This window comes from Pelodiscus sinensis, chromosome 2, assembly GCF_052426305.1.
Source record: "Pelodiscus sinensis isolate ZL-2025 chromosome 2, ASM5242630v1, whole genome shotgun sequence".
Taxonomy (NCBI): domain Eukaryota; kingdom Metazoa; phylum Chordata; order Testudines; family Trionychidae; genus Pelodiscus; species Pelodiscus sinensis.
The window spans coordinates 141364185-141379713 of record NC_143053.1 but is presented as its reverse complement, the minus strand read 5'-3'; the positions used below and the strand labels follow the sequence as shown (position 1 = coordinate 141379713).

At 40.6% G+C, this 15529-nt stretch overlaps 1 long non-coding RNA gene across 1 annotated transcript in view; it reads right to left on the bottom strand.

Moving 5' to 3' along the window:
* LOC142827227 (uncharacterized) overlaps positions 1-14844 on the bottom strand; it is a 61269-nt gene extending 46425 nt beyond the window's left edge. Inside the window, exons 1-2 of the long non-coding RNA XR_012901811.2 lie at positions 9204-14844; positions 5464-5556 (exon numbers count right to left, since the gene is read on the bottom strand). This is a non-coding gene — a long non-coding RNA (uncharacterized LOC142827227). The remainder of the gene's footprint in view (positions 1-5463; positions 5557-9203) is intronic.
* Positions 14845-15529: the final 685 nt, after the last annotated feature.

The following is a 15529-nucleotide window of genomic DNA, read 5'->3' as shown; positions in this document are numbered from 1 at the left end:
GATAATGTAGTAAGAGTTTTTATTTTTTCATTTTTACAATCATGAAGCATGTTGTTAGTTTTAAAGTAGAAAGCCCCCAGAAGAGTTTGTGAAGACATTTTCATACACCAAACATAAAATACTTTGTTCCTATGTACACAGTTTCTTTTATTCTCTCTGATGGGTAATTCGGCATTATTACCTTCTCCCAGCTGTATTTGATTTGCATGTCCAGACACAGTTGCAGGCTGTCTAAATTGCCTATTAATTCAAGGGAAGTAGAGATGCAGGAAGAGCCCATTTCAATAATAATAAAAAACACCATCAGGACATGGAACAAGATATTAAAAGAGTCAGGACATCTGGTCACCTTATCACTTGTGTCAAGTCAATCTTAGTTCAAGTGCATAATTTTTTTACAAAATTATGGAAAAGCATATAAAAGAAAAGTGTGCAACAGATTGTGGCTGAGTTTGGTGTTGAACTTGATGTTAGATATTTTTGTGCCATTTTAGATTTTAAAGTACATTTTATGACATGTAACATTCAAGATTTATTGCACTAGTTTTGTTACAGAAATAATGCACAAAGACATTTTACATGCATAACTTCGCCAATGCACATAAAATGGAACTAACAACAAATGATTACAAAACCCCAAGGATCTATCATTATTTGTTGTATTGGAGAGAGTGGTCCTTTTGTAGAATGATATTGTATCAGAGTTCTTATTTGCCATTGACAGGTATTTGCTTACTTATTTGCAGATCAGTAAAGACACGTAGCAAATCCAATTTGTATGTAATTCCATGGAGTATGATCATCGAATTCATCATTGGTGAATTTAGCCTATTATTTCAGTGAGAGTTCTGTCCTCTACAGGCACGTCTATATTTATGGGAAGATTGACACTCCAGGGGTCAATCTTCTGGCATTAGAGTTAGTGGGTCTAGTATAAATTGAAAACTGAGGGCAGCTCCCACGCCTCCTTTTGCGAGGAGTAAGGCAAGCAGATGGGAACATTTGCTCCCGTCAGCCTTCTGAAGTGTGGTTCTTGCCAAGGCTCAATTTAAGGTACGTAGCTGCAGTTGCATATCTTAAGCAACCTTCCTGGTTTAGTGTAGACCAAGCCTAAGAGACTTAGTGCTCACTCATAACAGTTTCAGTTGTTATACTTGAACTGACACTTGCTGGATTTTAATATCAAGCAATTGGGGAACAGCATTCCCAGTGGAGGCTTTTGATTTTGGATACCGAGTCCTATACATCATGGCTGTGTCTAGACTGCATCCCTTTTCTGTAAAAGGGATGCAAATTAGACACATCGCAATTGCAAATGAAGCAGGGATTTAAATCCCCCCCCCTTCATTTGCATAAACATGGCTGCCACTTTTTTCCAGCTCGGAGCTTTGCCGGAAAAAAGCACCAGTCTAGATGGGGATCTTTCGGAAAATAAAGCCTTTTCCAAAAGATCCCTTATTTTAAGAGGAATAAGGATTCTTTCAGAAAAGGCTTTATTTTCCGAAAAATCCCCGTCTAGACTGGTGCTTTTTTCCGGCAAAGCTCCGAGCCGGAAAAAAGTGGCAACCATGTTTATGCAAATGAAGCGGGGGGGGGGGGGATTTAAATCCCCGCTTCATTGCAATTGCGATATGTCTAATTTGCATCCCTTTCACGGAAAAGGGATGCAGTCTAGACACAGCCCACAAGTCCTTTGTCTTTCCAACTACTTTGCAAGGCCCATAGGCTCTCTCCAAGAAACTGGAAGAGTCTAGTTTTTTGCTTTGTCTGGATGAGTGAGTATTATATAATGTTATTGCAATACTGATATCCCAGCACACATTGCCGGCAGCAGGGGTCAAACACAGGATCTCTGAGTTATTAGACATGAACCTCAAATATCTGAGCTACAGCATCTGCCTCACTTAGCTGCTGCCATTGCAGGCTCATCAGTCTTTCAGTAGCCTAAGCACCACAAGAGGAGGGCAGAACTCCACACTGAGTGGGCACGGCTTACATTATTGTTTGTTTGTTTTTCCTGACTGCATGTTAACTGGGCTGATTTTTGTAGGTATTTAAATTTTTGAACTGTGTACAGAGCACTACATGCTATGCTAGGTAAATTATAAGTAAGGAAGGAGAAACATTGTCAGATTATTTATACAGCATTTAAGATGCTGAGATGAGAGCAGCTATACAATTATAAAGGCTTGATAACATTGCCAAATTCTTCTTATTCAGTATCAGAACCATCTGCTATTATATTAATTGCTATATTAATAGCTTTATATTTACACAGAAATCTTTTAATGTTTTTCTCCTCTAGATGATAATGTACTACTGCTAGGACTGATTTGGAGGATTGTGTTGCATTCAGTGTAGTGTTAGTGCTTGGAAATGGGAGTACTAGGCGGAAATTGCCATAGGTCTCCAAAGACAGTCAGAACTGTCAAATGAAATAGTTGTCCTCACAACATCAGTATTCAATCTGAACTTTTGCTTTCCTCTCATATTCACTCCTTCACTGAATTTTATTACTTCTTCCCATTTAATAAATGGAAAACCTCTTACTATATGCACTGCCAAAAATCATTTCCATCTCTCATAACACATAAATGTTTTCCTTCAGGCTGTGTCTACACTGGCATGAATTTCCGGAACTGCTTAAAACGGAATACTATTTTCACGATCTATTTTGCCATTTTCGCGATCAGGGCTTTTTTCCGGAAAAGACTACTGGGCTGTCTACACTGGCCCTTTTCCGGAACAGTGTTCCGGAATAAGGACTTATGCCCGAGTGGGAACAGAATAGTTTTTCCAGAATAGTGGCTGATTTTGTACAGTAGAGCGTCGTTGCTTTTCCGGAAATTCAAAGGCCAGTGTAGACAGCTCGCAGCTTATTCCGGAAAAGCGGCTGATTTTCCAGAATAAGTGGCCCAGTGTAGACACAGCCTCAGTGTCTTCATTGGCTAAAAATCTAATCTTATGTTCTCTCTTTCCCTACCCAGGTGTCTCATTTTTTTTGCTCCTTTTATCTCTGTCTCCCATTCTCAACTTTGTGCCTTCTGTCATGTAGCCTCCTATGCTTCAAACTGCCTCTACATCAGTAGTTCTCAAACTTTTCAGCATCACTCCCCTTTTTTGATTTTTAAGAAACCTCCACCCCACCCCACCCCCAAAAAATAGGAGCAAAACTTGTTGAACAAAAAAAAAAAAGGAACTGACCAGAACAGCAAAATTTGATGAGGGGGCTGGGTCGCCTCGCACCCCCCCTGGAATTTCTTCACGCCCCCCCAGTTTGAGAACCAATGCTCTACATTTTTCTCTGCCTTGAATGCTTCATATCTTCTTCTTGCAACTATTGTTTCATTGTTTTTGTCTTCTCTGGCTGACATTTAAAACTCTGATGGACAGGAGACATGTCTTCCAATGTACCTTGTAAATGCAGTGCCATATAAGCAATTATAATCAACAATAAAACTAAGTATTTGGAAAGTGTTAGGAGGGTGTATTCTAGATTCCAATCTATGGAATAGAGGGAAGAATGTGTACTACTGATTTCCCCCTCCCCCTTTTAGGGGGGGGAGGTGCTTTCTCCTTGAACAATAAGATACCCATCTCTAGGGCTTGTATCTGATCAAGCTTCTCATCACTTTAATCTGACAGGAAGAAGATTTTTTTCCTTTTTAATGATCAAAAACAGAGGTCAGATAAAACAGTGGACAGTTTGATCTTTCGGACTGTAAAATGAAGATGAACAGAAAGGGATCACAAATGCCCCTATGTACAAATGCACTTAATAGAGAGAAAGGAACAAAGGCGAAAAGAAGACAAAAAGACAGAAAGACCCTCTTAGGTGTCTATGTACAGTGGGGCCAGGAACCACAAGTAATAAAAAAAGAAATGAATACAAGGTAATGCAATATGATGAAAACTGCAACATAACAGAAATGTAGGAGGACAATTTACGCTACTGCAACTTCAATAATGAAAGAAATGCTGTGGTTACAAGGGGCAGGAGAAGGAAGGTGAGAGTGGGAGGAGGAGTGTGTATTAACAACAAACAAACAAATAGAAAAGTGCAAACAGGAAAAAATGATACTGGCTCAGACAAAGCAATAAAAGCTCAAAAGGGGATCTTCAATCTCTGTTACTGACCAACCTAGAGGAGTACAATAAAGCTCTTATTAAACAGATAAGGAAGGTAGTACAAATACGAAATTTGCCCTTCATAAGGGTTATTTTAACACCTAAATATCCAGTGAGAGAAGTGCACAGTAAACAATAAATGTGTGTGGTACCTTATCATCATTCTGAATAAGAGTGTCTTTCAAAAGGAGAAACAATCTGTCATCTTTGGATCAAGCCTCAAATCCACTAAGACTGAGCCATGGGTTTGCTGAATTAGTGCATCTCAGCCCAAATTCACGAACATGGCTTCTGTCTAAATTGCCTGTCTCTCTCTGTCCTAGAACAGTCCTTGGAATGTAGATATACATAAAACGGGTTTTAAAACTCTGGTCATCTGAAGAAGTGGGCTGTGCCCATGAAAGCTCATGATACCATCCACGTGTTTTGTTAGTCTCTAGTCTAAAGTGCTACCAGACCATTTATTGGTTTTTAAGTTTATAAAATGGGTTTGTTAATATTTGCATCCTTGGATAGCCGCATGTTCTCTCTTGATTGCAGACTCTTACCTTGGTGCTGTCCCCATTTTCCCTGCTGTGCACACACAAAACCTCCTGGTTTGATGGTGCCTTTATCCTGGGCTAGCTGCCTCAGGTTTGGATAACGGTTAGAGCCCAGGTTCCACTTTAACTCCAGGCTGGAAACCTGTCCACTTTGCAGCGAGGATTCAGGCTAATGAATTTGGGTACTGATAGTCTTCCAATGCCTTGTCATAATTCCTCCAGAGCTGTATTTTCTTGTCTTCCATATGCTCTCCTTTTCTGCACTAAGAGTCACTTACCAATATATAGACACCATTTTGGTATTTAAACCCCATATTTACTGGCTGCTTTTACAGCAGAGACTCAGGGGAAAAATTAAATCCCTCAATACCACGTACTAGCAGATTAAAGTTCATAAACCCCAGTCAGGCAACTCATCAAGAACATGCCCATTCTAGGAAATGGTCAGTGCTTTCCTACTGAACCTGTTTTTCATCCTAGGTGGCATTCACACTGGAGTGGGAACAGAGGAATCAGAAGACTCTGGGAGCACTGGAATCAGAGAGTGAACAAAGGGCAATGCCCACTTCAAGGCATAGCCAAGAAGACCTTGGGCCAAAAGTCCCAGGGACTCTTTGAGGAGGAGTAGGGGGGAATGGACCTGTAAGGACAGAGCAAAGAAACCAGCATTCCAGCAAGTCTTGTAAGATGCAGACAAACATGTTAGATATATTGTTAAGGAGACTATTACAACGTAATAGAGATAGCTTTCCCTGCTTATGGTCAGTCTCATAATTGTAATGAAGGTTGTTACCTTCTCCATGGCTTCAGCTAAAGATGGAAGAACTCTCTTTTGCCTGCTCCCTCTTCTGTGTCTCCACAGCCATGTGTGATCCAAGATGGAGTCCTAGCATAGGGAAAATATATATACATTCAACCAGCGATTCTCTGAGGCATGCAAATCAAGAATTATTACTACAAGCTGATCAGTGCCTGCAAATGCTGGGACAGAGATAGCACAAATATATATTATAGTGATGTACAAGCACCACTATAGTTCAGGTTGGCTCACAATGTCTTTTTAAAAGTTGACCTTTCCAAATTCTAAATTTGATATGCTCAGTCAGATTTGTTTTAAATTTGGTGTACCCCAGGAAGAGACACTGAACATTTAAAGGGCCCAAATTTGGAGTAATTTGAGACAGAGGCTCTAGAGACATAAGCCCTGAAGAATGTCTATTTTTAAAAAAGAGTCTTTAGGAGCAGGGGTTGGACAAGATCAAAATCTTGATATGGCACAGATCAAAATGATCGCAGTCTGTTTAGTTTTACCCAAGTGCAGGGCAACCACTAAGTCTGATGCCAACCCAAAGTGGGTACAGTATTTAAGAAAATGTGCATTTTTTACATTGTGTATGCACAAATACAGAAGAATAGCTAGAAGGATTCAATTTCTGCTAATTTATATGCTTTTCAGATCAACTCCTTTAATGATCTAAAATCTAAATGGTCACTGTGATTACTTTGAAGTTTGGAGTGCTTTGTTAGGCACAGGTTCACACTAGTGATCAAAATTTGGGGTCATTCGACCAACAGGTTCATGAGTTACAGGCCCCCTCAAAAACAGTTTCCTTCTGCTGCTTTGTTCTATTAAAATGATGACAATTGCAGATTTCTTGAGTAAGAAATCACTATTCAATTAATATAGTTAAGTATAAATTAATCATAAGCCTCCACTTAAGACAAGGTGAGGACTTGAGGCAAGTGCCTAATGTATTCTGGAGGGGGGCATTTTGCTCAAAGTTATATGCTTGCAAATTATCATTGTGGCATTTTTCCAGATTAATGCTGGGCCCCGTCCCCTTTATTATTAAAAGTTTCCCTTGCTATACACTGACTCAGTGCTTGCATTTTAGAGGGACCAAGAGGTAACATTTAATTTTCTCAGATTACTGGGTGGGGACTCAAGCCATTTCTGTGCTGCATTGTTAAGAAGAACCCCTCTATATTGAACCCAGCCCTTGGTGTTACCAACTCTGCCTGGCAGAAGGATTACACTATGTAAAATATTTATTGGAAAAATTAGTATGTAATTTATACTGGAATAAATTCAGAGTAGTTTAACTGACAATGAAATTTCATTCCTTTTTCATACAAGTGTAAGTGAAATTAGAGTCTGCCTCAGTACACCTGAAAATGCAAAAGGCATCTAAATAAATTCCTAGGTATTTATTGCAACAAACCAGATTTGGGATCTGAATATTGTGCATATTCTAATAAAGCTAATGATAAATGTATGGTCTGCATAGAATGAGCATCCACATGAAAAGGAAAACTACAGTCAAATGTAGTTTCTACCAAATGATATTTAAAGGGCTTCACGCAGAAATTTCCTTTAATTATATGGATTGGACACATCAATGTTTTGTTTTTAACCACAGAGAGAGGGATGAAAACAATAGTATGATCCACTTTTTACTTTGATAAAGTACTTACATCTTTTTAATTTCTAGATTATAGACAAGAACATCAGTGAGAAGCTATAGATTAGAGGTTAAGAATGAGTGTGCCCATTCTGATAAACTACTTTTCCTTGCCTCTATTCTAAATCTATTTTAAAAAATAGAACTCAGATCTGTCTGACTTAAAGTTAGAAATTGTTCAGGTAGAAAGAGAAGTGAGTTGTTTGTTTTTCATTTTTGCACACAATTTAAATGCACAAGTTTCAGTAAGAATGAGAGTGTCAAACATAACAAAAAGTATATTCTCGTGTATTTCTGGCCAGAAGCTGAAGTGCATAAAATCTCACGAGAAATTTTAAACCCAGTTCTGTGGATTATAAATGTTTGAATAGTTCAGATATATCCACATTATTGGATGCTCATCTGAACTGAATGCAGATTGATACTTTTGTTTTTCTCCCATTTCAGCTATTGGCCAGAGAAACCAGGTGGTTACAGATATTAGGGTGTTCAGAGGAGGGTTGAGTATTTACCTGTTTAGATCTCAAATAGTGCCAACCTGAAACATCTGTGTGAAGCAACTCAGGAAATTATTGTAGTGCTATCATTCTCAATACATTGAGATTTTTTTTGGATTGACTTTAGCATGATGCATCTTAGCAGTCGAAGAATTTTTTCAGGTTTAGGATCTAAAAGGTCTGATTATAATGAATGGGTCTTCCAGCACATATTCTGCTGTTTTTCTTTAGACAAATATCACTCTATTGCAAGAACATCTGCAGTTTTTTTCCCCAGAAAGTGTTTAATTACAATGGGTATATGCTCCTTTCTGCTGCTCGCTTTATATATATATATATATATATATATATATATATATATATATATATATACACACACACACACAGGGCTCGACAATTAATGTAATCTACTCACCCATGGAAAGTAGATTACCAGCCAGCACAGCCGTGCAGCGTGGTCTGCGCATGCGCAGCGTGCCGAACCGCACGGCTGGTGAGCAGGGCTTGCTGCGGCTTGGTGAGCCCTGTATATATACACACACACACACACACACACACACAAGCATTGCTATATATACATACATATGGTACCTTTCATCCTAAATTATCCCATATGCAATACAATATTTGCAATATGGAGCCATAGAGATGTATATGTCTATCGAGTGAGGTCTCTAAAGATATAGATTAGAACTGTCATAGAAGTCATTGACAGGTATAGTGTAGAATGTTAACAGTGAATTTTTCAGAGCATTCAGTGTTGGTTTAACCCAGCACTGACTGATTGATGTCAATGATAATACACCAGTTGACTTCAATAAGGGCAGAGTTTAAGCAATGCTGAGCAATGCAAACTCCCACTCTAAATCATAGAATCACAGAACTGGAAAGGACCCTGAGAGGTCATCAAGTCCAGTCCCTTGCCCTCAAGGCAGGACCAAGCACTGTCTAGATCATCCCTGATAGATGTCTATCCAGCCTACTCTTAAATATCTCCAGTGATGGAGAGTCCACAACCCCCCTAGGCAATTTATTCCAGTGTTTAAACACCCTGACAGTTAGGAAGTTTTTCCTAAAGTCCAACCTAAACCTCCCTTGCTGCAATGTAAGCACATTGCTTCTTGTCCTACCCTCAGAAGCCAAGGAAAACAATTTTTCTCCCCACTCCTTGTAACACCCTTTTTAGATACTTGAAAACTGCTATCCTATCGCCTCTCAGTCTTCTCTTTTCTAAACGAAACAAGCCCCAATTCTTTCAGTCTTCCCTCATAGGTCGTGTTCTAGACCTTTAATCATTTTTGTTGCTCTTCTCTGGACCTTTTCAAATTTCTCCACATCTTTCTTGAAATGTGGTGCCCAGAACTGAACACAACACTCCAACTGAGGCCTAATCAGTACAGAGTAGAGAGGAAGAATAACTTCTTGTGTCTTGCTCGCAGCACTCCTATTAATGCATCCCAGAATCATGTTTGCTTTTTTTGCAACCGTGTCACACTGTTGACTCATATTTAGTTTGTGGTCCCTTCCCTGACATCCCCATGTTCAAGGCTTGACAAAGTATTGAATCTACTCACCCGTGACAAGTAGATTTCAGCTGGGTGCCCTGTTCATTTGCAGCGTTCGCATGTGCAATGCAGGTCTTGCACATGCGCAGTGCGGGGCTGGCGAGCGGCTTTCGCCACCGTTCTTCAAGCCCTGCCCATGTCGATATTGGTGAAATGACCCAAGTGATCCATCAGTGCTTGCAATACCATAGAAAAGTAGCTCTTTCCGTTGATGTATTATATCACAGATAGTCTTGGGCTAAAAGGGGAATATGCATGCCATATATCACCCCACTGTAGTTATGGAATCCCATTTCCATAAACCCATCCACAATTTTTCACACATTACATAGATTAACACTTCTTTTCAGCAGGAGTTGATTAATGACCCTTGAATTCTGAGATGAACATTATTGCATCTACTCTAGTATGCTTGCCCAAAATTTTGTACAAAGTGGGCCAAGTGAGGTATCTACTGAAAGCTTATGCTTAGCTGATTTGGTTTATACTATTCATAAGCATGTATGATGTTTGTATTTAAAGTTATAAATAGTGGCTCTCTACTGGTATTCCAAGTATTTGCTTCTGGGAGATATCAAAAGGATTCTCCCACCTATTGTGAAAGGGGGAAGGAGGCTACTCAAGTGAATAGCAGTACTTCACTGACAATGGACATTGAGTGGTGCAATCCACATCTAAGGAATTTTGCTGTGAACCTTCAAACCAGCACATAGGCAAATGCTGCTAAGGACTGAATCGTGCATGGACAGGTGACTTGCTCATGTGACAAACTCCATTTTGGGAGGTACTTTCATGCAGCAAGAACAATGGAATTCTCTCCACATGGGCAAGATTATAAAAAGGACCCTAGAGGTTCCTCCACTGGCCTTTGCTCCAGTTCATCACTTCAGAAGCATCTTGGCTATGAACTGAGCCTGAAAGGACTGATCACCCATCTTAACTAAGGATGAATTCCAGAGACTTATAAGATAGCAGACTTTTCCACCTCTGCTACAAGCCTGCACCAGTAATCTTGCAGTTGGTGTTTGTAATTCGATCCTTTAACGATTTTACTCCCAACCTTTTCTTTTTCTCTTTTATTAATAAACGTTTACATTTTAAATTCTAAAAGATTTTCATAGCGTGCTCTTTTGGGTAAGATCTGAGGTACAAATTAACCTAGGAATAGCTTTGTAAATAGCCCTGTTTCTAAGCAATTTACCTTGATTTGACCTCTCAGCAATGCCCCTATAACCTATTATACTATAGACTTGCACACTTGCATCAGTGCAACCTTCCACCTTCAAACTGACTGGCAGTTAATTGGTAGCCTGGAGTTGTTAGCTTCCAGACAGTGATTTCCACTTCTTCACAGTGAAAGCAGCTCTCATTTTGACGGGCAGTGGCAAGCTCCACACACAGTGCCAGAAAGGTTCGCACATCCAAAAGTTCTGCAGTTGCTGTTTATCATCCCAGACTTGCATCACCATGTGATCCTGCTACTCAGGGACTTTTTCCTGAGCCAAGTATCAGTAGTCCACCTCACGCAGCTTGTCCGTGAATTTCAATAGCAATCTTGAGTTGTTTCTTTCCACGATACATGGCAGAACAGACACCATTGTATCATTCTTATATTCACAGCTCATGAGGTACTGCATTATCAGCCATATTGTGTTTATAATCCCCATCACAAAACTGGAGAGTAGTGCAGGATCCACGCTTTCAGACAGAGGTAGCAGGCATTTAGTTCACAGGGGCTGTTTAAAAGTGGCCCAAAATGTAGAAACGTATAGAATAACAGAGCAGAGGGGACTACATAATGGGGTGGTGAGTCCATTACCATGAAGCACTGATATCCCTTCCAAGAGCACCAAGGGGCAGATGGAGGCAAGTTGTACAGTGAGATAACTATTCACGGTACATTGCTCTCTCTTTTGATGCAAAAGCACCAAATATGGTTGCACTCTGACATCACAAGAAGCATTGTGTGGATGTGCAAAAGTGGTTTAATTACAGCAGTTGACGTTCATCAATGTAATTTAAGTTGACGTAACGTACAGTGCAAACATAACTTTATGTCTACACTATAGCTTAAGTTGGCATAATTTGTGTGGCATTGGAGATGTGACTAAGTGACAAATGAAAACATGTATTGTCTTTTGTCTGTCAAGCTATTTCTGTGTCCCTCTACTATTATTAAAGCCGTGCTGTAAACATGGGTGGTACATAATGTAGGAAAGGCTGTGCCTATCCAAATAGCCATGGGTGGTACTGCCCATGCTTCACCTCCGGCCACGCCTCCTCCTACATGCAGTGTGCAGCTACAAGGAGGCCCCAGCCTAGACAGGTTGCTCTCTAGGGAGACTGTTGGGATTGGTGCTACTCAATGCTAGGTGGGGATGGGTGGTGTTGGGGCCAGGACACCATCTGTGTGCGGTGGGGGAAGTGAGGCAGCTTGGACAGGTGCGGGGTGGCTGGCTGGGGGTCAGGCCAGGCTGTGTGGCTCAGAGCACTGAGGCATGCTGCCCAGGGGTTGGACCACATGGAGCATCTAGAGGGGTAGGCTGGGGCCATGCTCCCTGGCCCTCCAGTACTCCAGAGCAGGGGGGAACTGGGGCTGCACTGTTCAGTGCTCCAGGGCCGAGGAAGGTGAGGGCACAAGTTTGAGGCAGGTGCTAGTGGCCACACTTGGGGATGGATGCCAGAGAGCATGGAACAAGTGGGAAGGTGGCAGAAGGGGCAGGACTAGGAGACTAGTCTCCCCAACCCATAGATTCACCCTCTGCCCATGAGCTCTACAAGTCAACCCAGATATAAGGTAGTAAGATTGTTTACACTACAATTACCCATATTTCTACATATTGTTATTTTATGTTTTCACCTTCTGGACTGAATTTTTCCATGGTAGCCTTTTGTCTAAAATGGGAGTATTTGGGATTTATTTATATGTTGGTGGCTGAGAGAGTTATGGAGGTTAAATCCTCCCAGGAGTTAAGTTATAAAAGAGTGAAAAATACTAGTTAATAAATCGACATTTGGGACTGGCCTATATAAAACTTATACTGTCTCTTTAAGGACAAGAAGTGGTCAGCATCTAGTTTCATACAAAGAACAGGCAGCAGAAGATTCAACACTTCCTTGTCTGTTAATGCAGCTGCTTTGAGGAATACACATTTTTTGTTGATTCAGATCAGGGAAAAGTCTGAAAGCTGATACTGGTGCCTGCTGCCAGTGGCTTTAACTCTCACTGATGTTAATGGGAGAGTGATTTGCATATCAAAAGGAGAGTGGAACCCTTTATGTTTTATAATAAAAAAAAAGATTTTTTTTTACATATTCTAGTTTTTGTTGATAGTAAATTTCTCCTCTCCTTTAAACTTTTTATTGAGGCATTATTTCATCTTTTGCTTCCTCTCTGTATAAAACTGGGCACTGACCACTTGTCTGTTTTCAAAGGAGCAAATAGAAAATGTGTGCCCAATATGCTGCCTGACCCCAGAGAAAGTGGAGGCTGGGTTTTCCTCTCCAAGTGCATTGGCCAGCTCATTTAAATCAATATGAGGGCTGTTGAATCATGGCATTCACCAGTGACAAATACATCAAATTATTACCCTCATTAGCCTCCTATCCCCCAGAGCAAGGAAGAAACAAGGCGGCAACTGTTCAAGGGAGGATGTCTGCCTCCTGGCATGGTGCAGCTAACATTTTTCAGGACTGTGCCTAATATAACATCTTAAATGGGAAGTTTCCCACGGGTTAGATTGTACCTTTGTCTTAGTTAACCAAGCAATTTCAGGTCCTGACTCTGAAAGTTTCTTCAATGCCGTCACTGCATGACAGTGCCTCTTACCTCCCAATCTGCCAAAGCTCAAATGTGAGCCATATTTGGCAACCAAAAAATATGGACTAAAACAATGGATTCAAAAAACAGAATGTTCTAAATGGTGTGGGACTTGACTCCTTTAGTGCAGATAACTCAAAAGCAAAGCACACGCCCTTATGCTTGCTCACACTATGCCAAAGCCCCTAAGCCTCAAATGAACACAGACTAGCTAGAAACCAGTTTGACTTACCTGTGTGTTAGTATTATCGAACTGTAAGTTGTTGTACACATTAATCTCACTTATAATATCTATGTCCCATAGTAGAAGGTAATATTTAAGTGCTTGCTCTGAAACCAGGAACCTTCTGACAGTGAGGAGAAAGGCATTATCAAAGGCAAAATAATAGTTTGATTCAGAAAATGTTCTCCTGGCCAGCAAAAGGCCCAGAAATACCAGACAAAACATTGTGTAACATCAAACAACAAAAGATTTCATGAACTGTTCCCCACATACCCAAGAGGGGCAGGTATGTATGAGGATTGATTCCAGCTGCTTGAACTCTGGGAGAAAGGATAAAAAATTCTGACAGGAATAAACTGCATCTCTGTGCTTCTTCAGTGTTGGAAGGGTACGATTTATAAGCATAACCAAGAGATCCTCAACTACTTACCCTGTGTTCTCTAGAAGACATTCAGAGATTACTCATTATAGAAGCTTCAACCACCTTTTAGAAACTAAAACTGTGACGCATTTCTGTGCATGTGTTTTCCTGCTTCAACTTTGTTTCTTTTTCTTAGTTAACACATCTTTAGTTCATTTAGTATCGACCTGGCTACAAGCATTGTCTTTGGTATGCTCCTAAGGTATAATAGACTATAGACCCCCACCCCCAGACCAGGAGGATAAGGCAGACAAGGCTTTAGACAACTAATAGAAGTTTAGGTCCTGGTTCTCCTGGGGGACTTCAGTCACCCTGACATCTTCTGGGAGAGCAGTACAACAGTGCACAGACAATCCAGGAAGTTGTTGGAGAGTGTTTGGGGCAACTTCCTGGTGTAAGTGCTGGAGGAAACGAATAGAGGTCATGCTCTTCTTGACCTACAAACAGGGAAGAATTAGTAGGGGAAGTAGAAGTAGGGGGCAACTGGGGCAGCAGTGACCATGAGATGATCAAGTCCAGGATCCTGACTAAAGGAAGAAAGGAGAGAAGCAGAATATGGACCCTGGACTTCAAAAATGCAGACTGACTCCCTTAGAAAACTGATGGACAGGATCCCCTAGGGAGCTAATATGAGGAGGAAAGGAGTCCAGGAGAGCTGGTTGTATTTTCAAGAGACCTTATTGAGGGTGCAGGAATAAACCAATCAAATCAGCAGAAAGAAAAGCAAACAGACAGGAAGACAATCAGCTTGTCTTACCAGAGAAATCTTTTCTGAGCTTAAATACAAAAAGGAAACTTACAAGAAGTGGAAACTTAGACAGATGACTAGGGAGGCATATGAAAATATTGCTTGACCATGCAGGGATGTAATCAGGAAGGCCAAAGTGTAAATGGAGTTGCAGCTAGCATGGGATGTGAAGGATAACAAGAAAAATTTCTACAGACAAGTTAGCAACAAGAAGAAGGTCAGGGAAAGTGCAGGTCCCTTACTAAATGGGGAAAGCAACTGTGTGACAGATGATGTGGAAAAAGCTCAAGTACCCAATGCTTTTTTGTCTCGGTCTTTAACAGGGAAGGTTATACTCCTGGGCTTTGTCTAGACTACGCTCGGCTTCTGAAAGATATGCAAATTAGGCATGAATTTGCATATCTTCTTCTAATCCCTTTTTTGGATTTTTTTGGGGAAAAAAAGCAGTCTAGACAGAGTTTTTCGCTCAAAAAGCCCCCTTTTTTGAAAGAACCCTGTAAACCTAATTTTTTGAGGAATAAGGGTTCTTTCAAGAAAGGTGGGGGTTTGTACGAAAAAAACCATCTAGACTGCTTTTTTTTTCCTCGAAAAAACCTCTTCTGAAAAAGGGATCGGAAGGAGATATGTGAATTCACACCTAATTTGCATATCTTTTTTTGGAAGCCAAGGGTAATCTAGACATAGCCCTGAAATGCTGCAGTGGGCAAAACAGTATGGAGAGGTGGTGAACATCTCTTAGTAATGAAAACACAGTTTAAGGACTATTTAGAAAAAGATGGACATGCACAAGTCTATGGGGCTGGATCTAATGCATGCAAGATTGCAGAGAGAGTTCACTGATGTGATTGCAGAGCCATTGACCATTATCTTTGAAAATGTATGATGATCAATGGAGATAATGGACAATTGGAAGATAAAAAATATAGCACCCATCTTTTAAAAAGAGAAAAGGAAGAGAATCTGGGGAACTACCGACCAACCAGCCTCACCTCAGTCCCTGGAAAAAATCATGGAACAGGTCCTCAAGGAATCCATGGAGGAGAGGAAGATGAACAGGAAAAGTCGCTATGGATTCACCAAGGGTAGTCATACTTGACCAACCTAATTTCTTTCTACAATGAGA